This window comes from Sebastes umbrosus, chromosome 16, assembly GCF_015220745.1.
Source record: "Sebastes umbrosus isolate fSebUmb1 chromosome 16, fSebUmb1.pri, whole genome shotgun sequence".
Lineage (NCBI taxonomy): Eukaryota > Metazoa > Chordata > Actinopteri > Perciformes > Sebastidae > Sebastes > Sebastes umbrosus.
In genome coordinates, this window is record NC_051284.1 from 11807944 (window position 1) to 11834473 (window position 26530).

At 41.5% G+C, this 26530-nt stretch overlaps 1 protein-coding gene across 6 annotated transcripts in view; it reads left to right on the top strand.

Moving 5' to 3' along the window:
* dlgap2a (discs, large (Drosophila) homolog-associated protein 2a) overlaps positions 1-26530 on the top strand; it is a 202860-nt gene that overhangs the window by 86235 nt on the left and 90095 nt on the right. The window contains exon 2 of one of the 6 annotated variants that reach the window (XM_037796607.1): positions 21429-21461. The exons of the other annotated variants lie outside the window; for them this stretch is intronic. The gene's annotated coding sequence lies outside the window, so the exon portion shown is untranslated. The remainder of the gene's footprint in view (positions 1-21428; positions 21462-26530) is intronic. 6 annotated transcript variants of the gene reach the window in all.

Below are 26530 nucleotides of genomic sequence, written 5' to 3' on the forward strand. Positions count from 1 at the left end.
GCGAGCCACAGCTAACAGTGCTATATTAATGCTCTCTAGATTGAATTTAGCACCTCTAATGGTCGGACTGTGACAGGATGTGAATTCCTTTCTCTGGGATTTTTCCCAGCTACCATCCAGACCTCCAACCTTACTTTCGCCACACAAAGGCCACACTGTGAGTAATGTTGCCATTGGACGTTAATCGTGCTTTACAAAATCGTCCAGTATGAATGTAATTCCTAGTGATTCTGAGCTGTGGAAAGACAACAGGCTGTCAAACTGAGCTGAAGGTTTTTGTATCTTCAGAAAATACGCACCGATGACGCGGCCGCCGGAGCTGATTGCAGCCATTCTAGACAATGCTTGTGATTCCACCAGACACGACGCAGCGCATTTCAGAAGCGAACAAACCACAACAACAAATCTTCTACTGCTCTTAGTACTGTAATACAAAACAAGTGCTCATCATACAGACTTTTTTAATGCACTGTGTCATCTTGCATAACAGTTTGCTTGTCTGCAGGCACTTGGTTTGGATTAAGAATTTGCTGTAAGCAAAGCCACCCCGGCTACTCCCCAGGATGCATTTACTAGTTGACAAAGAGACAGACGGACCCGGCACAGATCCAATATGGCCGCTCAGTGACATGGCTGACCAGGTGTTAGACACATCGTACGCTGCCTCTGGGCCTGCTTCGTCTGCTTTCTCCTCACAGCCCATTAGGCCCATTCCAGGAGATGGAGCATAATGCAATACCCTGGACAGTACTCATAAAGTACACGCACACACATAAACACATAAACATGCACTACTACATCTGTACCGTGTACCATTCCCAGGCGTAGCGGTCTGCGCCAAAAGCAGCAGGTGTGCAGCTTCTGAAATCTGTTGTGTGGAGATGCCGGGTGCCAATCTTTCATCGTTACAGAGACATCCAATCACGTGGAACAATGTTGTGACATTATGGTGACATGGAGAGAGAAAGAGAGAGAGGCAGAGGGGAGTGTGGAGGAGGGAGAGGGTGAGGAGGGTGTTTCCTAGCTATGCCAAATTATCTGTTACATCTGCATCCAGCACATGGAGAGTTTGGCAAGTTTCTGTTGATATGATGGTACTGGCGAGTAGAAGAGTAGTAAATTGGCAAGTAGAAAACGTCGGATGGTCTACATGGATGATGCCTGCTCTCTCGAATTTTAAATCCAAAGTGGTAAACACTACACATACAGGAAAGTATGGAAACACTTTGGGTTTCACACATTGTCAGGAAAAGCAGAGCTAGATATCATGGCTAAAGCTGCATGCTAACTCTGTCAATGACAGGAAACGTTATCGTATTGCCATAACGTGCGGTCAAGCCAGCCGTCACTCTCATCTCCGTGGTCAAATTCGGCGACGCCATAACTGTAGCGCACCCATATACTGACATTTATGTTAAATGCATTCAAATGGCCTCAATGGAGCTGACCATGGATGTTTAAAGAGAACAGAGCTGACGGGAGACGGACTTGGCGAAGTTAGCGGAAGTATACGTGTGACTACGTCTGGTCTTCAAAATAAGGTGTTAACAAAGGGAACTGTATATACATAATAAATATATGGAAATGAGATTGATGAGATTATATTCATCAGAAATATAAAACATTACATGTCCCTTATAAATTAAAAAGAAAGTACCTCTAATTTGTGAGGGAAATGTCTTTATTCTTTGATTTTTGGGTTGCTGGAAAAAAAAAAGTATAAATAATTCCTTACAATGACTGATATATTTGACTTCAGGACATCTCTGACTACATACATATGCAAATCAAACATTTTTACTGTATTAATTTAGATATTTTCCAAAGTAAAAGTCCCTAGAAGTGTATGATTCAACTGTTTCCCATGGTCTAGTGTTAAAAAAGTTAACAAAAATTGCAGTAAATCGAACCGCAATACTTGCAGAATCACAATACTTAAAAATCGCAATACATATCGAATCGGCACTCAAGTATCATGATAGTATCGAATCGGGAGATAAGTGTATCGTCCCAGCCCTAGTGATAAATGTGTGTGTTTTCTTTCCACACGGGATGACTCATAACTCACCTGCACAGATGTCAACCTCTGTAAGTTGTGTGCGAAAGAGAAACAGAGAGAAATCAACAGAAAACGAATGGCATGTCTTTGCCTCAGAGTTTTGAAAAGTGAATTGTGTTTCTGTCTGTAGTGACAGCATATGGTGTCTAAAGAGGAATAGGAATACCACACACACACACACACACACACACACACACACACTTTGATATCTGATGCTGCTGAGAGTGCTGATAGCCAGAAGAGTTTTCTTTAAAGAGTGAATAGTCAGGCGGGGTGATTTATCAGTGAGTACTCTCTTGCTCCCACTCTCTCCATCTCTCCATCTCTCTCCCTCCCTCCCTCTGTCCCCTCCATGTCCCTCAGTGTAAAATATGAGCACGGCAGCACTATAAATCTGGATGGGAGATAATGAGAGTTGGTCCCCTCAGTCCAGTAGGCCACCAGCCAGGCTCGGTGCCAATGACATCATCCTTAGGGAGAGCGAGGAGATTGATAAGTGCGGTGACATTGTACCATTGCTTCTGAGTCAGACACACACTCTCATACATACATACATACATATACACACACTTCAGCCCCTTTCTCAAGTCCTGGCACATGAGACAGTGCGTGTGTGTTAATACTGTACCAATTTGATGGTTTGATAGTTTGTAAAAGATGTGATTCTAATCTCAACTTGTGGAGGTAAAGAGATAAAAAGGGCGGCGGTTCGATCCCCGGCTCCTCCGCTCCACATGTCAAAGTGTCCTTGGGCGAGATACTTAACCCCAAATTGCCCCCGAAGGCTGTGCCATCGGTGTGTGTGAATGAGTATTTGAGATCCTGATAGACACGTCGGCACCTTGCATGGCAGCCTCTGCCATCAGTGTATAAATGTGTGTGTGAATGGGTGAATGCTGACATGTAGTGTAAAGCCCTATGAGTGGTCGGAAGACTAGAAAGGTCCATTTACCATTCTGAGGACAGAAAGGATGGACATCTGAAACATGATGCATCATTAATAACATGTTAAAAAGTAAGTGGTAATAAGCCTGTATGTTTAAGAATTTGTTTTCTTGACAGTTTTCAGCAGCCGCTGAGCTTGTTACGGGTTTGAATATCCCCGATCATACTGTTTATCCTGCTTTAATGCTAGTTGCACACATGAGTGAGTGTGGTAAGCTAAGGAAAGGTTACTTTCCAAACTTAATTCATCGGGTCATTGTTAGGAAATTGAGTGAAAATTAAGTTCTACAGGGTCATATTATTAAATTATTAAGTGCTTTGTTGTTTGATAACAAGTACATTTATTTTTAGTTTACAACTGAACTAGCTCCTACTGTTAGATTGTGTCCTTGTCATCATGTAGCTGTTTTTTTTAATTATATGTTTTACTCCAGCAAGACTAAAGAAATGAAGCATCATCTGATCCGTTCTGCCACAACATGAATTACGCAATACTGTCATTACCAGAATAAATGCTATAGCATTTAAAAAATAATAATAAGGCATTTTGTTTTCTTCAGAAGTTCAGCCTTGATCTGACATGTCTTTATTTTGTTGCAAAGAAAACAGGACTAGAAATTGAATGTTGCGAGCCAGACAGCACAAAATTAAAAGTTAAAGTGAGTTAGCGTAGCTGCCGTTAGCTTATAACAGCAAGTTTGCAATACAATCCTGTTGGGAGAAAATTTTAAAGGAGATTCGCCACCTTGAAGCCTTCTCTACCTTTGCTTACATATGGTCCAGCCGGACGACCAAGCCATATATCAGCCTCACAGTCTACTTCATCAATGATGACTGGAATTTGCGCAGCAGATGCCTCTAGACCTCCTTTTTCCCCCCAACGAGCACACCAGAGAAATAATAGCAAACGGGTTGAGGAAGCACTGTCTGCCTGGGGCTTGGATGAAGCTTATCTGGTGTGTATGACAACCAACAGTGGCTCAAACGTGGTGCACGCCTTACAGATCAACAAATGGACCAGACTAACCTGTTTTAGACACAGGCTACACATTGCTATTGGTAGGTTACAATTTTCAAACTAGAGCTTTGTTTCTCTGCCCGAACCTGAACTGCTGCCATAGGTCGGGCTCGGACACAATGGGATTTTTTTTAGACTGTTCGTTCAGCTGCTCTTTAAAAATTGTGTTTGTTCAGGCTACTTAAAAAACGTCAGTCAGACTGTTAACTTCATTTTAATTTGGTCTTACATTTTTTGTTTATTCGTTTTAATAATATTTGGCACTAGAGTAGCCTATATGCACAACGCACAATGTGAGGGTCGACTTAAAAACAAAGTCCTGCCCAACCCTCGACTTCCGAGGAGAAAATGTCCGAGGAGCCTTTATTTTATTACCTATTTTGTTATCTTCATTTTGGTTTGAACTTACAATTTATCTTTTCATTTTGATAATAATTTCCACTATGTTATTTGCACAATGTAAATACAGCCTGTTAATTCCACTGCTGTAAAAAATCAAGTGTGTGTGTGTGGTTTGACTCCATAATTGTTATTACAGTGTTTTATAAATAGACTAGACTAGGCAGCCTCGCAGTTACAGTCAATAGTGTAGTAATAGTGTTGCCAATTAGAATAGCCTACTTCAATTCCACCAAGAATATTTGTATTCATTCTTTTTATTTTCCAAAGAGGAGTCTCCAAAACGATGCTCGCATTGCACGGGCTACAGGTGTGTGCAAGGAAGTGGTCAGCACATTCTCCTACAGCTGGAAAAAGCGAAAGACCCTGATCGCTGAACAGAGTGAGCTTAACCTGCCCGTCCACAAGCTGGTTACAGACGCTCCCACAAGGTGGAGGTCTCGTGTCAAAATGATGGAAAGTGTTTTTGGAACAGGAAAAGGCCAAGGCCACCTGCATGACCGATGAGAAGTTGGACATGGTGAAGAGAAAACGCCTCATAATAATAACTCAATGGCACCTCCGTTGACGTTAGTAGCTCCGCTATTTATCCAAGCAGGACTGTGCTGCCCACCAGCTGCTAACAGATAACGTTACTAACTCTCCTCCTGCTGATTTCAGCACGGATTTGTTGTTCACAGTGTCACATTATCAGGGAAAAATAGGGTGCGCCCCTCAGGTTTAGCAGCGCCATGCTTTTGAGTGCTTTTTTTTTCTCTCCGCCTTGGCTCCGGAATCGATAGTCACGGAGGCATGAGATGCCAAGAAAGCGGACAACTACGGTTCTCTATTCCCATAACTAGCATTTTCCCTGCCAAGGTAGCAGGTGTCCTGATGATTTTACCCGTCACTTCCAACAATTTATCATTTGGTGGGTGGCAGGTGCTAATTTCAGACCCTGTTAGCTGGCTCAACTGACAATCACCCTTGAAATTACAATTTTACATATTTAAACAAAATCAACAACAGCTACCAACAGTCATTAAAGCCTTGGTTAACGCGTTGTCACCCGATTGTCTATATTATAAAAATAACAGCTTCAGTGCCGGAGGCGCTACGTTAGCCTTACACCGAAAACACACCAGAGCAGCGGCAAAGTAAGGCCTGCAGCGAGGTGCCATGCAATTTCTATGAAAAAAAAGGCGGCGGCCGCTCCGAGCTTATGATAGAGTGAAAATTGTGGGAATGGGAGCAAGTTTAAAATATTTTTCGGAAGATTTTAGAACTCCTCTCCTGTTGTATAGCGCTCACACAATAAAGATTTTGCTATTGTACAGCATTCACACAATTAACTATTAATTTACCATTTATAAATGATGGTTATTATAAGGTGTTACCAACCACGCTCTCTGGTGTTAAAGTCAGACACTTTGTGCCGTGAACCATTCAGAAAATTTTCAAAATGTAATTTTCAGTAGAAATACGGTACCAATGTGAACGTGTATACATTAGTAACCAAAATGAGACTTAGCTTTTCATTTAATGATATGGACTAAATAATTCCTTTCAGTGTTGAAAACTCAAGGTTTTTTATTTATATATTATTTATTATATATATATTTTTTTTTTTTTATATATAGGGTCTGCATGTCTTTGGACAGGCACAGGTAGAACATGTAAACTCTACACAGAAAGGCAGGTTCCAACACCTTCTTGCTGTGCAGTGACAGTGCTAACCGCTGTGCCGCCCATGATATGTCCTCATTCAAATTGCGGTGTGTCGTTCTACTGTAAGATCAACTTTACAGCAACAAATTAACTTGATCTTCCTGGAAGAGAATTCGCGGGCCCACTTGAGAAACTTCTTCTGGGTTTTGACTTCGACGAAGCTGACCCCGTCTGAAGGTGGTCTCTTCTTTGTCCCAGCAGCTGTGGCTTCATTTAAGCGAGCTTTGGCTGGTGGTCCATCATTAGTGCCAGCAGTGGTTCTGTGAGCGGTGGGTGGAGGTTCATCTTTGGTGCCTGCAGCAACTGATGACTGCTTAGGTTTGTTGTTAGTGTCACAAGGCATGTGTTTCTTTGTGATGAAACAGTGCCCTAGAGCTTCGCTGGGGGTGATTCTTTTTGCAGGATCCACATGCAGCATCTGTTTCAGTAGGCTTAAAAAGGCCTGTGTGTCCGTATGCTTAGTGGCATCCTTCCCCCCTCGTCGGATCTTCTCAATGTCATCCAGACTGGTAAGCGTGTCATAAACATTCTTGCAGCGTTTGGCACGGAGGCCTGTTGTCATGCGGTATTGAGCTCGTGTCTTCAGCTTCCAAGAAGGATTAGGGGAGTCTGTTTCCTTGCTGAAAAAGTTCTCGGTTTTAATCCCAGAATTCAGCAGGTAATCATCGGGCTGACCCTGCATCTGCAACAGGACTCTTATGACCTCATATTCACTGTCTAGTGGATACAGGTGACGGCCCAGGTACATGAAGGCCATAATGCAGCCGAGAGACCACATATCTACACCCTCATTCATTGGGAGGCCCAAGATGACCTCAGGGGCCCTGTAACCAGTGGCCTGAATGGTTGTGCCAGGAAAGATTTTGGAAACCTCTTTGGCCAATCCAAAATCAATCATTTTCACCTTGAGGGGCTGTGATTGATGATTTACGAGCATGATATTGTCTGTTTTGAGGTCTGAATGTACCAAACCTATGCTCTTGAGGGCATTCAGAGCCACCAGCATCTGTTGTGTGATTTCTCTAATCGTACACAAACACAGTGGCTTGAAGCGGCTAAGCCTCATGAAATGATGCAGATTCATGTCCAGCATTTCAAACACCAGACAATAGTGTCCTTCGTGCTTAAAATGCTCAGTAAACTTGACCACGTGGTCTTGGTCAAGCTTCCTTAGCTTCTTGAGGATGAACACCTCTTTTTTGCCAACCCCGGGCAAGTCATTCCTCAGAATCTTCAGAGCCACCTTCTCATTGGTTGCTAGGTTAAGGCAACTGGCCACTTGCCCATAACTCCCGTGATCCAGAAACTTCTCGATCAGGTACTTTCCTGATAGAATTTCATTTTCTTTTAACCGAAAATGTCCTTTCGAACCGCTGTGAGGTGTTGATACTTGGCGTAATCTTAAACGCTCCAAAAAACGCTTTGCACCGATTGGTGACCTCATCTCCAACTCTCACTGATTCACTTTCACTGACTCACTGTAAAGCAAGCTTAAAATCCTCATGTCACATATAGTGTCCAGCTTCCCCTTGAGCTCTGATATGGAATGTTGTAGAAGTGTCATCATCACATTTAGAATGTTCAGCTTCCTCTTTTGGCTTGTGTGTGTGTGTGTGTGTGTGGAATGGAATGTTGTAAAAGTGACATCACAAAAGCTTATCATGACATCACATTTAGAATGAAGTAAACAGTGAATAATTTGATTTTCTTTTTCCAATGTCCACATATCCCCTGAGTCCTCCCTACAACATCATCACATCACAAAGATAAACTATAACTTTTTACAGATTAACAAATAATGCATTCTTCATTGTACAAATGAAAAGTTGAATTTATAAGCAATAAAACAGAACTTTGTTCCATACTAGCTTATTAGTTTATTTTATTAAATTTATTTATATCAGGAACCATGTACCAAAATACATTAATCTCAAAAGAGAGAAAAGATGTTTTTTACCAGATTTAGCTAATATCTAATTTCCATCTGTAGTCCCTGGGCAGGTGAAAGATGGTAGCTAATGTTAGCAAATATTGAGGTATAACAGAAATCACTGAGTCACAGTGTCCAAAACTAACTTTTTGACTCACCGGCCAAGGGGACTGGTAGATTAAAAAACCCACCGGCCAAGCATATATTTTACGGGCCAAAATAATAAATTTTCTTTTGTGTCACATTACATTTGTTTCAGTAAATTTCATTGAGATAATGAAGTTATGAGTTAAGAATATTTAAAGCAAAATAATTTAAATATATTGACGGTTAATCAATCCAAGCCTGAATACGAGGCTTGAGCGGTATCTATACCTTCCTGACATTTCACCAGGTATACGCTACTAAAACAATAAATACCATGTACTTCAACATCCACTCCTTTATTACCGTTTGCATACCGTTTTTGTTAGGGAGTTAAACAGGTCATAATTCCCTTTTTTATTATCAATATCACATAGCTGTGAAAACATCTCCTTTAAACAACTGTATTTATTCAAGTGTCTCAACAAAAAGTAATTTTTACAAGATTGCATTTGAACAGATCATGATAACCTCAGAATTACCTTTGTCCATTTTTACTGAATAGAGCCTGAACCATAATATGAATCAATGGCACCTCCCGTGTTAAAATCGGCAGGACGAGAGCTGTTAGTGCTTCCGATTTCAACAGATTTGTTGTTTGCCATGTAGCATTATCAGGGAAGGTCTCGGGCCTCGTTTCCTCAGCTGCCCGGACTGGACCCACGGCAGAACTATGGTGTGACGGCCTGACATGCTGCTGTATGCCGCTCACCCGGAACTGGATCCCAGTATGGGCGACGGACCGCTGCATGGGCTGCACGACAGGGAGGATGTTCCCACTGTAACGTACTCTTGTTGGACTGATAGGCTTCTAGTGACACATTACCCACACACAAAGTTCATTCCCATCCAGACCACAGTGATTGTTTTTAAGAAATCTTGTTGATAGTGACTTTACAGCATCCCAAACACATTTTCTGTCATCGCCGGGATGGCAGGACGGCGTTAGTCTCGAGCCCTGACAGTAGAAAAACGAGTACCGTCATGTTTTGAAAATTTTGGCATTGACTTGATAACAAAGTTACGTTAGCGGTTCTTGTAATATCCCTAGTGTGTGTCACAGAGAGAAAAGGAGCGCGCCCGTAAATGACAACAAAGCGTGGTAGAGACTCTCGGTGTAACCGAGCATAGTTTTTTATTACATTACTTTTTTGGTACAAACGTTTACTTGTCAGTGTGGCGGATAGCCTTCTGAGATTTACTCGCCAAATGGAAAATCAACCTGCATTTGGCTAGGGGCATGGTAATGCAATGTGAGTTTGATGTTCTGCAAAAAAAATTCATCTCAATGAGTCAATTTTGTGCAGTGTTGGGCGTGACAATCACATTTTTTTATAAACGGTCTCACTGCCATGAGATGAGTTTCCAATTCAAACTGAATTACTTACTTCAATCAAGTCTCATTTTCTTGATGCAAATGAAGTGATTTGCATTACCTTGCCTTGTCCCTTAATTGAAAATTACTGAAACAAGGACAACTCCATGGGAAACAAAAAGTGTCCTATTTTCCACTCGATTTAGGAGGCAAAAAAACATGCCTGCAGAGAACCCTATACACACACACATACACACCACACATTGCACTTCCCTGTCTCTGTTTTTCCCCCTTCTCCCACTTTGTCCTTTCTGTGTCTTGTTTGCTTTGTATCTACAAAAACTAAAATGTCTGAATGAATAAGAATAATAGACAGTAGCCCCAGTACCACTGTCAGCGACCTTGCTGATTACTTTCATGCTTGACAGACTCTCTTTTCTGCTTCTTCGTCCACTGTTATCGAGCACAATACCGTGCACATGTTGGAGGCAATGAGCTGCAATGGAGCATGACAATGATTACATTTGTGGATTCATACAGTAGCAATAACAGTTATGAGACATCAACGCCTGATTTTCCCTTTATAATTCACTGCAGTTGTAGTTAAAAGCAAGTCTTGATGATTTTTGTCTGTGGAAGTGGGATTTGTAGAATAGTGTGCCTTCCATGAATGGAGGGATTTTAAAACGATGAGTCACTGAAGCACATAAACAAACGGTGGTGCTGTGTAGGCTTGGCATCAATTCGGCTTTATTTCAGTCAATTCAGGAAGTTGACTTTCTTGGATATTTATATTGTGGTACCGTTTTGCTATACAGTAGAAAACAGCTGTTATATTAATTAGAGAATTCAATACATGCTGACTGTGTGTAGCTACAAGAATATTTCACTAAGAAAGTAATTCTAGTGCTTTATATTGCTAATGATGCTAATAATTCCACAGAACAATTTGATCTGTTTTAAAATGTTTCTTTCTAGCTTTAAAGGTCCTATATTGTAAAAAATTAGATTACATTTTTTACTGTAAAGCAGGTTTAAAGGGACTCTGTGTAAGAATAAGAAATTGCTTCTTAACAGCAACACCTGTGGCCGTTAAGTCAACGAAAGTCAGCATCCTGTTGCTCGCGCTTGTGCTCGCTCTACATAGACATGAACGAGCATCGGTCAAAACAGTGGCTAATGCACGGAGGAAGTGATGGTGTTCCAAATGGAAGAACTTTGTCGAGGGAAGTTCCCTTAACCGGCATTCCCTGAACAGAGAGCAGGCAGCACAGTTTAAACTGGGCTCAGACTACAGGAGTTTTAAAATCCTGACCAATTTTGGAATTCAGTTGCATCACACACACATAAGAAGAATCTTCACAGATGTTTTTCTCTCTAATCCCAAACATGCACACATTACAAGATTTGAAAATAATGGTGCACCACACACTACAGGATATTATTAAGATTATCATGCCAGAGGGAGCAACACACCACCTCACGTCATCTCTCTCTCACATGATGTCATGGGGAAGCAGATGTAAACAAAACGGAGACTGATGTGGTGCTACAAATAGCTGTAGTAATGCTTTGCAGTGAGAAAAAAAACAAAAGCAGAAGGCAAAACGAGTCTGGATGGGAAATGATTGGGGAGACACGGTCAACACGGGTTGTCTTTTCTTCAGCAAGAACTGGATTTTAACTGTCAGTTTTATCTGTCAACAGTAGTATGCTAGTTAACCTTAGAAAAACACCGTCAGCTGCTCCGGCTTGCCTCTCTCATTGGCTATTGTGGTCCCGCTTGGAAAGTGCTGATGTAATCAACCAGATTTTAAATTCTAAATATCAAACACAAATTAGCGAGGCGGCCCTGATGAATCAGCGAACACTTCAGGAGGTTTAAGACTAGATCTGTAAACCCCTCACTTTACAAGTTAATCTGGGCCGAACATCGGTACCGACCAAGGTCCCGGACCGGATTTCCCCTCTGATTGTCAGGATGGGTGAATCTGAAATAAATTGTCTCAAAACTCCTGTAGTCTGAGCCCAGCTTTATGTACACTGGGGAATGGAACACAGCTCATTTCACATTATTTCGATTACAATGGATCCCAGTTTAATTCCGTTTGCAGTGTTTGTGAATGACATCATTTGACAGGAAGTATATTATACTTCAACAGTTTTAAGATAAGATAAGATAAGATATTCCTTTATTAGTCCCGCAGTGGGGAAATTTGCAGTGTACAGCAGCAAAGGGGATAGTGCAAAAAACAAGATGCATCAGCTAACACAGTAAAAAAAGAGCTAAACAAAGTGAAACAAAATATGAACCATTTAAATAGAAGGAAGTATAAAAATAGCAGCAGTATATACAGTATTGACAATAAACAGACTATTAACAAAATTGCAAAAGTGGAAAATGATATTGCACCGTGAGAATGAAATGAAATTCCACCTGAAAATATCAGGTTATTGTCAGTTTTTGGTGTGTAAGTGTAAGTGGTCTACTGGGAGCAGTGCTGGTTGTGGAGTCTGGCAGCTTCAACAAACTTGCACTTGCAAAATTATGTTTTATATTGACAAATTCATGGTGCAATTCAAACTGTTCAAAAATATTTGTCTCTCGCCGTTGACTACCGTTCATATTTTTTCCGAAATAAGGTCCCATGGTGGTCCTCAGGAAGGGGAGGGACTTCGCCTCTCTAAATACTGTGAAAATATCAAAACACTCAATCCATGGAGAAATACACACAGCCTGTATTCCGTCAGAATTTCTGTACAGTTGTGATGTCACAACTGTACAATATTTAGACCATTACACAGTTTTAAACGTAAACATTCTAAATGGATCCCAGTTTTTAATTCCGGTTTCCATGTATGTGAATGACATCATCTGACAGGAAGTAAACATGTTCTAGTAGAAACACAAAATACAAGTATGAACCTGAAAATGAGCATGATATGGGACCTTTAGACAATAAACTTTTTTTTCCCTTATTCTACCATCTGTTATTGTAAAACTCAGAAAACTTTATCTCTGTCGGCTTCACTATATTTTGTGTCATAAATTGACACGATTCTTATAAAAGTGAGCGGCAATGTTGTATGCAGTGGAAGATGGGTGTAAATGCCTGACACAAAATTCTTTCACTCTTTTTCCGATTTTGTTAGAGGTGCAAACAACTGGTTGCTATGGAGGCGGAGGTGCAAATATGCATTGTAACGGACGGCGGTGTGGGTAGAGCGTGACGTCACTGTGTGTTAAAGAATGCCACATGCACTGCAGTTTTTAGCGGGTTAAATTCAATGTGAATTGACCGCAGCCCAAAGATGACAAGACTGTCCCACTCAATTCCTTGTGATTTACACGTTTAGGAACCCTCTGATTATAAGTGAAAGGCTTTAAAACCTGTTTGAACCTGCAAGTAATTTCAATTATTTGAGCTCAAAGCCACTTGTCACATATCCGTCACAATCTGACATCAGCTGACCTTGGCTGCACTGTTGACAGTGACGGAGACAAATAACTGACTTGCATCATGTTGCTGTTTGTTCCAATTTCATGCAAATTGAAGGGAGGCAGACAAAGATTGTCATTTCTGATCGGGGAGAGAGTTAAGAGGAAATGATGATGAGTGAAAGAGAGAGGGGAGGACGGAGTGAGTAAACGGGACGTACAGATGTAGGGGAAGGAGAAGTGAGGGACGTGTCGGTGGTGTCTACACCTCCTCCGTCAGCAGGTGTCAATATGGCCATCTACGGGGCTGAGCGCTCCTGATAAATGCTCTAGTAAGACAGAGGGCTGCTGGGGCGTGAAGGAGGCCATCAATATCCTCTCTGCACAAGTCCCTCTATCTACTTCTGTCTATAGAGCTCTCCCTCTCTCTTTCTCTTTGGCCCTCCATCCTTTTCCATCTGTCCAACCTCACTTGTCCTTCCCTTTTCCACACATCCACCCTCTTCTCCTTCTGTCATCCACACTTCAGCACAGTTTAGAAGCTGCAAATCACTTAAATACCGTCTCAGACTCCTACGTTCAATCCACTCCTCCACCCTAAAATATTTATCTCCCTCTTCCTCTCGCCTCCCCTCGCCTCCCAGGAGGTAAGAGAAACCACCTATCAATCTGACCCATGGCCCTTGGGGTTGATGGAAAAAGGATGGGGTGTTTAACCTCCCTTCTTTTTTTTTTAACGACCTTCTCTTACTTTCTCCACCCAAATTCATCCCTCCCATCCTCCCTGTCTGGGTTTTTGCCTCTTATCGTCACAGCACAGTTAGGCTGTTATGTGTGGGGCTCAGGGACCAACGTGGGAAACAAACTGCTAAACGAAATGTTGCTTCACATGTACAAACACCCACAGTGGGAGCACAGTGTGTCCACCCACGGACTGTACCACAGTACACAGCGACATACCTGCAGACACAAACAGGCACACATGCATATACTTTATGCATACATATGTGCATGCATATTATATTTATGTATATACTGCATATGCAGTTTCACATCCATATACTGCCCTTTACATACTTAGATGACATGCATAGTAGAAAGCACATATAAATGATTTCACTACATAGCTGTTGCTATTTTGAGCATTTCCACTCCCACTCAAACATATAGAAAAGCTGAATAAGGTATTTTTCAGATATGCACTAAGACGACTTTAAATAGTAACCATCTTGTTTTTGCTGACCTCCAGTGGTTTTACTTCTCACGCTGCTGCAGTGATGTAGAAGTGTACTGTCACTACACTGTCGCGTGTGGTTAGAGGTGCAAAAGAGCACAGACTTTCATTGAACGAAACACTGCTTTTCAACCGTTCATATTTTTTCCGAAATAAGGTCCCATGGGGGTCCACCAGAAAGGGGAGGGACTTTGCCTCTCTAAATACTGTGAAAATATCAAAACACTCAATCCATGGAGAAATACACACAGCCTGTATTCCATCAGAATTTCTGTACCGTTGTGATGTCACAACTGTACAACATTAAGAGCATTAGACAGTTTTAAACGTAAACATTCTAAATGGATCCCAGTTTAATTCCGGTTGCCGTGTATGTGTATGACATCATCTCACAGGAAGTAAACATGGATCCAAGATGTTGCTTAGCAACACAATTCCGTTGAAATGCGCTAAAACTGAATGTTTCAGACAGAGGGTAGATACAGGCATATTCAGGCTGACAGTATGAGGAAAATAAAGGGTTTTTGAACAGTTCAGCATGTAAACATGTTCTAGTCAAAACACACAAATACAAGTATGAACCTGAAAATGAGCATGATATTGGACCTTTAAAGCTTCAGTGGGTAGAAATGGAACAAATATGATTAAAAAAAGTTTTTTTTTCTATAAAACTGTCACTATATCCTGACAGTAGTGCATGACATAGGTAATCTGAAAAAAAATCATGTGCCTCTGGGTCCTCCGGTGCTCCTAATGGCATCTGCAAGATTTCACAGACCGAAGGAAAACAACCAATCAGAGCCGAGCTGGAAACTGCCATCCAGCTGCCGTCTGTGAGCCAGCTGTCAATCACTCGCGAACGCCAACCAAACGGTCAAACTAAGCAGCGCTGATCAAATATGAATCAATATTCTGTTACTATAATGCCTATTTCTCGCCTCAAATTATTTCAGAAACATTTTGTAATGTACTGTTTAGCTTGTTTAGCTGTAAAATGAGAAGGTTTGTGACCCGGCAGCCATGTTGAGAACAGTTGAGGAAATACCAAGCACCGCCCACCAGCCGGAGCACAGCCAATAGAAACGCTATAAATAGAAACGCTTTCCAGATTCTTTCCAATACACAGCCCTACTGTTCATCGTAAACATTATCAGATCATTAGATATAGGTCAGTGAGATCATTCGATCCTGTTGCAGGGTTGGATTCCAACAACCATTTCCGTTTTGAATCTGGTTCCAAGCTCATAAAATACCCATCTTTCCTAAACTTTGATGTAATTGTATCTCTTATCAAATCTTTATCCCCCCTCGCTCTTTTATTAGCAAACAGAAACGTACAAAACATTCACACAGCAAGCTTCTCATTTTTAAACAGTGCAGATGGTAGCTTGTGCTGGTTGAAATGGCATATGCTGTTGGCGGTAGATTCTATCAGCTATAGATAATTACTGTTTAACTTACCCAAAGGCCAAAGTGTAACTTTTGGCTGTTGTCTGGTTAATATGCCCTCTGTACGCAGTCATAGATTGTTTGTTTGACAAAGAAAACTGCACTGGTTCTGAAGCCGATGATGAAACCACTAACATAGGAATGGCGTCCTTATCCAGGGGAGGGTTACTTTAGTCCCACAGCAGACCCTGGTCCCCAGTCTCCATAACCTGACTATCTGGAGACCACTATAGTATCCAAGACTGCCACAGGGGAAAATAATATTCACTCATAAACATACACGCAGACACTTTACTACTGTAAGTGTCAATTGAGCTGCGTTTTTGTTGTTAGTCATTACATCTTTTGTGCCTGATGTATTTATTTATGTACAGAAATTAACCTTAGTCACTCGCAAACACAAAAGAAACTCTAAGGAATCCCCAACAGCTGCAATAATCCTGACAGCAGTGTTTACGAATCTCTCTTTGCAGTAAGTTGTGCTTGGGTAAGGGTTAGCATCCATGGCCTCATAGCCACACACAAACACAGACTTCCTGAATAGACAGGGGGATGCATCTTGACATGTGATGGCTTTTTACTCGCCGCAGAATGACAGTGTTTGTCTGTAACTGAAGGTCGTGCCTAGATCCCTGCACTCGCGTCACACCGAACGCCCACTGTTTCGTCTACGCACAGCCACAGGAGCCGACTAAAAGCTTTTTTCCTTTTAACCATTTATTCTGATGCACCTTGTTTTGGAGCTCCCACAGCAGTAAAGCTGTTTGTAGTGTTCTCACAGTGTCTTCATCCACAAACACTGATGGCTGGCTTGATTTCAACACTTGCTGTTTGATGTCAGACGCCTGCTGTTTCCCTTTCTAAGGAGGGAATATTATGAATATTTTTGACAGGGAGCTCCTTGTACTATATTGAGGTGCCGATTCCCTGTCTAGTCTTATGAAGTGATATTTATAATCTGCTTTTATTGCACTGATTCTGATTATAGTTCTGATTCTGTATGTGAAGGACAGTTTTGCCCTACGGTAAACGTAAGTTTGATTGAATGAAATTCAAGGACATGGATGGAGTTTGGGTGGAAAAATCGAATCCGCTACTTTATCACAAACCAAAATAAAAAGTGTGCAAACAGGTTCACAACAATCGGGCTGGCGGATATGTGGTAATAGAGCGGCAGGGAAAAATGTCTTTATTGTTTGATTTTTGGGTTGTGGAAAAAAAATGTATAATGCCTGACAATGACTGATATATTTGACTTCAGGACATACACCGATAATACCATGCTGAAAATCAAACATTTTTATTGTATCAATTTAGATATTTTCCAAAGTAAAAGTCCCTAGAAGTGAATGATTTAACTTTTTTTCCCATGGTCTATTGTAATATTGAATCGCAATTCTTGTAGAATCGTAATACTTAAAAATCGCAATACATATCGAATCAGCACCCAAGTATCGTGATATTATCGAATCAGGAGATAGGTGTATCGTCCTAGCCCTAGTTTTTATGCTAAGCTAAGCTAACCGACTGCTATCCATAACTTCATATTCAATGGACAGGACGGACATGAGTGTGGTACCAATCTTCTGTTCTATCTCTCGACAAGAAAGCGAAAAAGAGCATTCCCCCAAATATCAAATGATCTCTTGAAGCCTCAGACGCTCGTGATTCATAGGTATTGATCCCATAAAGTATTACCGGTGTTTACGTTACATTACATTTACAACCAAACTTTTTCACGTACAATGCATAATGTGTGTGTGTATGCAGCATACCCCTGTGAATGTGTGTGACAATGCAGTGTAATTAGAAGCAGGCAAGGCTTGTACTGTCAAGATGATGGGTTCTTCTCCAGCCCTGCGCTCAGCACCGCGTCTCCTCTGAGAAGTGCTAGATCAGCTCCAGGGGGAGGCTGCATATACGCAGGGGGCCCCCCCTGCTGAAGATGGATTGTGCCAGTCAAAGGGAAGGTAAACTGAAATTGGTGATCGTCCACATAGATGAGGCTAGAAGCTGTTGGCGTGGGAGTGCGTTGTTCTTGTGATTTGTTCGAGTATAATCGTGCGAGTCAGTTAACGTGTGTGTGGTCATGCCTGTGAGTACACACAATCGTGTCGGCGCACATCTGTGTGAGCCGTACATTACTGCATGCCTCATTTTATTGACTGCCTATTGACCCAGTCCCAATAAACAAGTCTTTATTTGACTTGTGTCTCATAATCTGTGTGCCGCCCAACACACAGCGAACAAACAGAGCGTGTGGGCCGCTCCTCTCAGTAAGTCCTAAGTCATTCGGGAAACGCACCAACTCCCTGAATAAAGTTTTTATGAACTCACACCTGTGGTATCGCGCCTTGCTTTATATAACCTTGCGTGTTTTCTCTGAGACACGGCATTCTTGTGAAAAAGCCAAGAACAGTCTTAGCACTACCTAATTAGCACCTGTATCTCTCACACATCATATGAAACTGGGGAAAGATAGAGAGAGCGAGAGAAAGAATGAGGGTAAAAGAAAGAGATCAGCCAACAGGGAAGGTGTGAGCAAGCAGCGCCGATATGGAAATGAAGGCTTTAATTATGGATGAATACATTATCAGATCAAGGCTAAGGATTTGCTCTCTGTGTATGTTGTGTTTGGAGACGGCCTGATACCAGGGGACTCCGCAGACCCCTGTGAATATCTTCTTTTGTTAGTTTACTCACAACCAATATGAGGTCAGTGTCCTGCTTTGCTCTATTTGTAAAACGTGCTAACTGAGACTAGCACACTGAAATAGACTCGCATTTGATTTTAAACCATCTCTTGTGTCTTTGGATTACATTTTAATGCGTAGACGGGTATCAATCTGCATTTGTGGGTCTCTCTCATGTATTATAAAGGAAGTATTGATAGACCATTCAGTAATTGACTTTTCCTAACCTCCTTTTCTCTGTACCTCCTATCTGTGTTCTCTTAATATGAGAAGATGATTGTGCAGTTCAGGTAGTTGCTTGAAAACCTTTTCATTATCTATAGGTAGCATAGTAAATAGGAAAACCCCTCCATTTGGCTCTGGTTTCAACTCCAAACAAGGCCATTTAGGATGAATCCCTAGTTATAATTCTTTACTCTTAGGATGTACAGTTACTTCCCAGCATGATAATTGGACTGTTTTTATTTTTAACTATTTATCTTTATTATTAAAGATTGGAATAATGGATTTTCACAAAATTTTGTAGAGATGTTCTTGTTGCCTTCAAGATGAATTTTAATGACTTTCTTGATCATCAGGTCAGAAAGTTCATCATCAAGTTAGAAAATGTGCAACTCATTGACTCTATAGTTCATAGCAACTCAAATTAGCATCAAATTCCCATGTTTTATCCTCAAAAGCGGAAGCATAATACGTTTAGCTGACGGCTAAAGGCTGACAGCCACTTTACACCTCCAATTGAAAAGCAAATGAGCATTACCCAAGAACAGTTCCCATACTGTAAAAGCAGCCTGACCAAGATCAATATGGGCTCCACACAAGGAAATTCAAGAGCACTTTAAATTTAAACAGGCAGGACAAACTAATAGAGCCAATTGCTTTTGACTCTGTGGAATTATACTGCAGGGAGCGAGAAGTAAAAAAGACTAATTAAACTAGTAAATTCTCTCCAGGCTTCAGATGTCCGCCGGTGCACAGCCACACCGCTTGTACAGACCTCAACCGCCACCGACCTGCAAAAGCACTAGAGAACAGAGATCCAAATAAAGTTCCAGTACAATGCACTTACTTCTGCAAAGTGACAATAACAGCTGTTTTCTCAGCGGAACAGTCCTCAGTGTTCTCAGTTTGTCTATGTGTATCTGATAGAAATAGAAACTAAATCCTAGGACTTGGCTTTTTAATCTACACTTACAATTGAAGAGAAGCATTTTGGAAATAGAAAAATAGAAGAGGTGTTTTTGAACGTTTAGAAGAGCCACATGCAGGCTCAGTGCCCAGGCAAGAACCGGCAAGGGGGTTTTGTGATGAGATGGTGGCAACCCTGTGACACTCTACAACCTGCCCAGACTGACAGGGACCACAAACCTTTAAAAGTGCACCCGCTGGTGTGCCGAGCTGTCCTCGTTGCCCTCCGGCCATGAGCAAGGTCAACTGGGGGGGTGAGAGGTAGAAATGGCAGCGCTTTAGTGTTTTGTGAATTTATGGACATTAGGGATGTGACGGTGAGGAAATTTTCCCACCGGTTAATAAACTTGTAACAACACCGGTGTTACCGATTACACAGGACATTTTACAGGAAAAGACGGTACTTACTGTGTTTGGCCTCTCCAGTCCAGTTTTCGCTGCGAGGCTGCAGGTTTCCACCTGGAACCGCTGCACCATGCACACCGGCCGCTCCGTCCTCCTTACGGCGATTACATCATTAACGTTATGGTTACCTTATAGCATTGGGTTTAAATCCGACGTATTGTCAAATAGGTGCTTTTGCTTTCCGCTTTGACACCAAATCCTCCGCCATCGTCTTGTCTGTCAACTCTCTCTCATCCCGTATGTTTGAAATCTGACTCCTGCTACTCTGTGCTTGGACTCCAAAGCAAAACGACAGTGGGGGCGATGGGCAAGTAATGTAATCAGTGTGTGCCCGACCACCGTGTAACACCAGTAACTACTACCGATTACCGTGGCAAGCCTAATGGACATATTGTTGTTGCGTTTGTATCCCCATGAATGTACAGTAGGGATTTGACCCATCAAAAGAGCTGTCTCACTGTTTTTCACCAAAATAAGACAAGTCATGAGTCCAAGGTTGCTGCAGATTTAATGAAGCCCCTCATTAGCAGTGATTAGATGAAGGAGAGACTCGGCATTAAAAAAAACAACATTGCCTCTTTTGGCCACTGCTACGTCAGGGATGAGAGACAAACACTGACACACCACAGCTGTTTTGGGATCGTCTGTGAAAACTAAGCCCTGAGGACATGAAGCTCATTTTCATCATCATTCTGTTCACTATGCCCGGTGTGTGTTTCTAAAAAACAAGCCCATTTATTAATATCGTTTGTTTAAAATAATCTTGGAGGCTGCCTAGCATCTGTGGCTCCTATAGGAACAACTGATACTTCATCAACAGTAATGCACATATGTTTATTTAGATTTTGAGGCTTACAGTCCAGTGTGCTGTTATGTTTGCATGGGAATAATAAGGGCCAATTAACAGAGGAAAATCTTATCATTGATGTTTACATGAAAGTGCATGATGCATGTGAAGCCTGGTATATCCTTGAATCAAAGAATTATACCTAATGTGAGTGATAAAAATGATGGATTGCGTGCAATCATGAATCAATGCAATTTTTTTGCTTTCATTTAAATTTGAGTCTCGCCCAGGTTTGCGTGTTCATATTTTTGACACACAGCATCTACTTCACATGGCAGTGATGAATTGAAGCAATATGATTTCTCATTTTGTTTTTTCCTGTTGACGCCTGTCTCTGCATCATTTTGTCTTTTTATGCAGCTGCCTTTGGCTGATGGTCATATTATGCATGGTGGCTGGGTTTCTATTATATTGCACATGGGTACCACTCTGCAAGGACACGCTCCGTTGTTCTCCATGTTATTTGTTCAGTTTTAATGTTTTTATTTGTTTTTGACAGAGAGGGAGAGAGATGCTGAATAGCAGTTGTTAGCATTTTTATATAAAGGGCGATGACGCTGACATTTGTTCTCATACACGCATGCACAAACATATAGACTTTCACATATGTGTTGCCTCTATTAATCTCCTGTTGTCTCTCTTTGGTCCTTGTTTAGAATCACAGTGCACACTGTGTGGTGAACCAGAAGGTGAGTGGGCCTTCGCCATTCCCCAATAGCTCTTGTCATCGTCATCTCCCGGCTTGTTATTTTGCTGTTTTGGGGAGGGTGGGAAGTGGAGCGGGGGCGACGCTGTGCTGCAGACACACTGTTCTTCAGTCTTCATCTCAGCAAAGCACCGGTGTGGGCTGGGTTTCAGGTTCCACGTAGAACAAAATATACTGTACATAAAGATAGCGTCCTCCTGGTTTCATTTAATCTCCCTTATTGTAATTCAATAACTGCCCCGCACATTACAAACAGATGCACAGTGCACTGCAGTGTGGGGTTGGTTGACAAATATAACTCCAGGAGGCGGCTATCTTTATGCACTTAAGGTTACTCTTACTGACCTGACTGATTGACAGCATGAAGGCTGAAGGACACAGCTTCAGAGTGCTGAATGACCACACTTGCGTCTGCTTCACATCTCACTGAATGTTACAATTTGTGTACACATCTCATTCTATGAGTATCCATGCCATAGACTGTATATATAGATGGAGGACGCATCTCCACTTTCTCCCACTGCATAAAAGTGAAGCCAAAATATCCCAGATACGGGAGCCAACATCTTGAGATTTTGATGTCATTTGGAGCCAGAGTCTGCGCAGTAGCGATTGGGGGGCTGGAGGCGCGGCATCGAGGTCCCGCCGACACACACCCGAGCCAATAATGAGCCGAGCACGGCTGCAGCTTGCTAGAATGAGCCACCTAGTTGCTACGTTTGAACCATGGTAGCTGTTTGGCCAGAATGACGCAACAACTAACCATAATATCTCTATAACTACATTTATGATCAAATTGACACGCGTTTTATTACACAGACACGTGACGGTTATGGAAAGTTAAATTTACATCTCCTCTCTTGTACAATTCACAAGCCTCCGGCACCACGACTACTTCACTCAGAGCAGCTGTCAATCACAGAACTACTTAAAATGACAGAAACCATCTTTGGGAAAATGTTATTTGACGTGTGCTTTGACCTTTTAGTTTGGCCCATGTCCCATCCACTAACATGGAGGGGGCAGGATTTATGAGCTATACTGCAACCAGCCACCAGGGGGCAATCGAGATGTTTTGGCTTCACTTTTGGGGAGCTGTCATATCGTCCATCTTTATATACAGTCTATGGTCCATGCACTGCTGACACTAGTCTCATTCTCCATTGCCAAGTGCAAATCATCCTCATAAGTCTCCATCTATTTCATTCCTAAAGCCAGAGTCTTTCTCTTTGCATGGATTACATTTTGAGGGATGATCAGTCCTTCTCAGTCCCTCTCCTCAGCTACTGCATAGCTCTTCATTACTGCTCAAGTGTTTCATCTATTCTCTGTTGTTGGGTTTCATATGTGAGTCCGCTGTTAATCTGACAATCTCACAAAATAATAGTGACCAGAAATTACAGTTTTACAGCTTTGGTTGCATTTTTCAGTGAGAGGGGTGAATCTAGAAATAACCCTTAAACATGTTCAGTGACAGGCTTAGTGACAGATATGATATTTCCCCCTGGACTTAACCTTGTCCAGGAATCAGCCATGTGCCTCTAAGCCCAATAAGCATTTATTCTATGTTTCAAAAATCAATGGTGCTCTCTCTGCTTTGCTTGATTGGATTAAGACGTAATCAAATCGAGCGCGATAACTGTGTGCCTGTGACCTTCCCGCCGAGACAGGCAGAGAGCGGAGGGAGGAGAGGCCTGAGGGAAGGACAGGGAGTGTGTGTGCATGTGTGTGTGTGTGTACAGTATTATATGTGTGCAAACGGGTGTCTAGCTGGGCATAAGGGAGCTCCCGAGGCGCCTCCATGGTGTTGCTCCATGTTGTTGCTCCGTGTTGCATGGGGCATCGGGGCAGCAGAGCCACAGGGCGAAGTGTGGTGTGTCCCTAGAACTCTGTGTCCAGAGAGACTGTGTTTCTGTAATTCCGTGCCTCGAGAGATTCTTAATCTTGTATACTTATTCTTTGTATAGCTTGATTTCCTGATTTTAAAACACAAGTTTGGCAAGTTTAGACTATTTTATTCAGGTAAAGTCATTTTTTTTTTACAACTGCTTTGCGTTAAGAGAACTGGTGCCTTCAAATGGGATCGTGTTTACCGTGTTCACGAGAACATGAGTCCATATGAACGCCCCCCTCTTGTGGTATTCACAACCTCGTAAGTGGAAAGTGTCTGAAAGCTCAGAGTTCACGACTTGTGACGTGTTTGTTGACGTTTTCAGAAATGGCGGAGGACATGGAAGTTCATTTTTCGGCGCATAATAAGTTAATATATTGTAATTTTAGTTGTATATTGTAATTCGACTTGCTAGCTTGCTGAATTGTTAGCCTCTGTGGCTTCTAGATGCCGACAGTAACGTTAGTATTGCCGTTGCTTAGCAGCGGTGTTCTCGCAACTTAACCACTTGAACGCCAAGCATATCGTGTACATGACTTCCCATGTTGTAAACATGAGCGCACTAGTTTCATTTGAAGGCACCAAACGCTAATCACATGTATCTGAAAAGTGTGTCATTTTTTGTCAAATAGAAAAGGAGTAGAAAAAACATGTTGAAAGCAGCACTAATTTGCCACTTTAGGGCAGCAGAACAAGCCAACACATGGACATTAATCAGCTCATTAAGTGGATATGGTGAACAGTTGCTTATTGACACATCCAGCAGATAATATGGCATTCATTTTGAGTTGTATTTCTGGCCAACTGGTGAATGCAAGTCCAATGTTTGCTCCCCTTTTAGCTAGGTTTTGGTCCCCACCGACTCCAGAGGGCAATATCTGCCTTTTTAGGATCTAAATTCTCCACTATAGGTGCTGGGCAGGTGGCGTACAGTGGATTTATCAGAGCTTTTTTTTGCTGAAACCTGCTCCTGCTGTGCCTGAAAATGAGGCTGATGAGAGCTGAGAGTAAACTAAAACAGTAAAGTTGCCGTAAAGCCAGAACAATTGGCTGAAAAAGGCTGTGAAGCTGAGGGAAACTGCAGAGTCAGAGTAATTCTTTGTGGATTTGTCATTATGAGCAATGTCGTCAACATGGAACATAGTCATTTGAACCATTGGTAATATAAAAATATTGAGTTGCGCAGCATCAAACTTCTCAATGTACAAAAAGGCATGATTTAGTAATCATTATCTAAACTGCGGTACCATTTTGTCCCCAGATTTCCAAGCCCTTATCTCTATGTTTGTGTATTTGCTCTGAGAATTTGCAAGGCAAACCAAGGCCTTATTGCCTGCAGGTAATTGCTGTCCTGCGAGAGAGACAGAGAAACAGTGTGTGGTGGTGTGAGGGAGAAAGATTTGAAGTGAGAGTTTGAAGTGCAAACATGCACATTTGTACATCTTGTCCCTTTGTCTTTGTACAGAATGCTGAGCCAGGGGCAACATGTCCTGCTGGGACCCTCAACCCCCCATATCTCATAGACAACACACACACCAACACATAAAAGATTATTGGACACACTATCTTAGGTGGCAGCATAATATGTGATAGATATTTATGATACTGGGGGGTTTCAAGGGATTTTTTTCTGTAAGTGATTGTTACAAAGTCCTAGTGTAGTTTTAAAGAATGGATTAATTCAAGTTTGTTTCTTTTGAAGCTTTTACTGAGTAATTTATGGCACTTACAACTAATTGGTCATGCAGCAGTATTCTCCATTACTCTTTCCCAAGCATTTGTTTGTCATACTGTACAGAATACGCCTAACAGTATGCTGCTCAGTCAGCATACTGAATGAAGCCAAAAGTATTGTTCATTTTTTTTTTTTAAAAAGATGCATCAATGACTGCTTTCTTTGGGTTGTTGGGTAAAACGGGCCGTGCCCTAAATTTGCAGTGATACACAAGAAGACACGGCTCCAAACAGTAGAGAGAAAAAGCCTCCCAAACGAGGAAGCACTGTGACCTAAAAGAACACACTGTAATGCAATGCAGAGAAAAGATATGAGAAGACATTACTGAGTAATAGCCATTATAGAACAAGGACATGGAGGACGCTTTTGTGGACGGGTCGGCCTTTAAAATAAACATTATTGAAAAGTGCGAGACACTGGAGTCACCCTGACAAGAACTCCATGACTTCGAACCCCAAAACTGAACTTATTAAGAAGAGCCATAACCCGAGAATACATAACATTTAATGGAAATTCAGAATAAGTCCAGTCAAGGTCTGACGTGTGGTGTCAGCCTCATTTTGCATTATGTGGTATATAGGGTATATGCCAATTGTTATTATTTTATATACAGTATACACTTTATTTTGTATCTTTACAGATACCCCCCATTCAATTCCGATTTATAAAAGGCACGAGAGCAACTGTGGGTACGCTATATAAGCTGTGGGCTTGCTGCGTTCTTTAGTTGGCCGTTGACATCAGAAAAAGCCACTGAAGGCCAGCTGATAGTTTCTTGTGTTTTTATTTATTCTTGCAGGTTGGTAAATGTCACCAAAGCACATTTATTTATTTATTTATTTATGGCTTTTATGCCTTTATTAGATCGGACAGATTTATAGACAGGAAAAGGGGTAAGAGAGAGGAAGACGTGCTGCAAAGGGCCACAAGTTGGACTCAAACCCTGGAACCCCCTCCGGGATTGAAGCCGCTATTTTTATATATTGACAATCTAACGGGTGGCAACATGTTGTTCAAGGCTAAAGGACTATGACTGTTGGTACCTGTTGTTGATTTTGTTTAAAGATGCTGAATCTTCATTTTATGGGTGAACTAAACTAGACAATATGCTAACGGCAGCTGTCACTTGTTGCCATAGCAACCGTAAACATCGGGCTAATGGCATGTAAATAGAAATAAGATACGATGTAGATACAGATTTGATTAATTTTATTTAGCATTAAATGTGTGATTTTAATAGTTAGTCTAGAAAATAATTAGTTTAATTTGTAATGCCATTTAATGAATTGTAATTTTGGGATTTATTTATTGTCGTCTATAGAAATATAGTAATAATAAAAAATTGTAGATTGAAGAATAAGTGTTGATGCCTTTGTATATATTGGAATTCTGAATTTATTGATGTTTAATACAATAATTTAAAGAA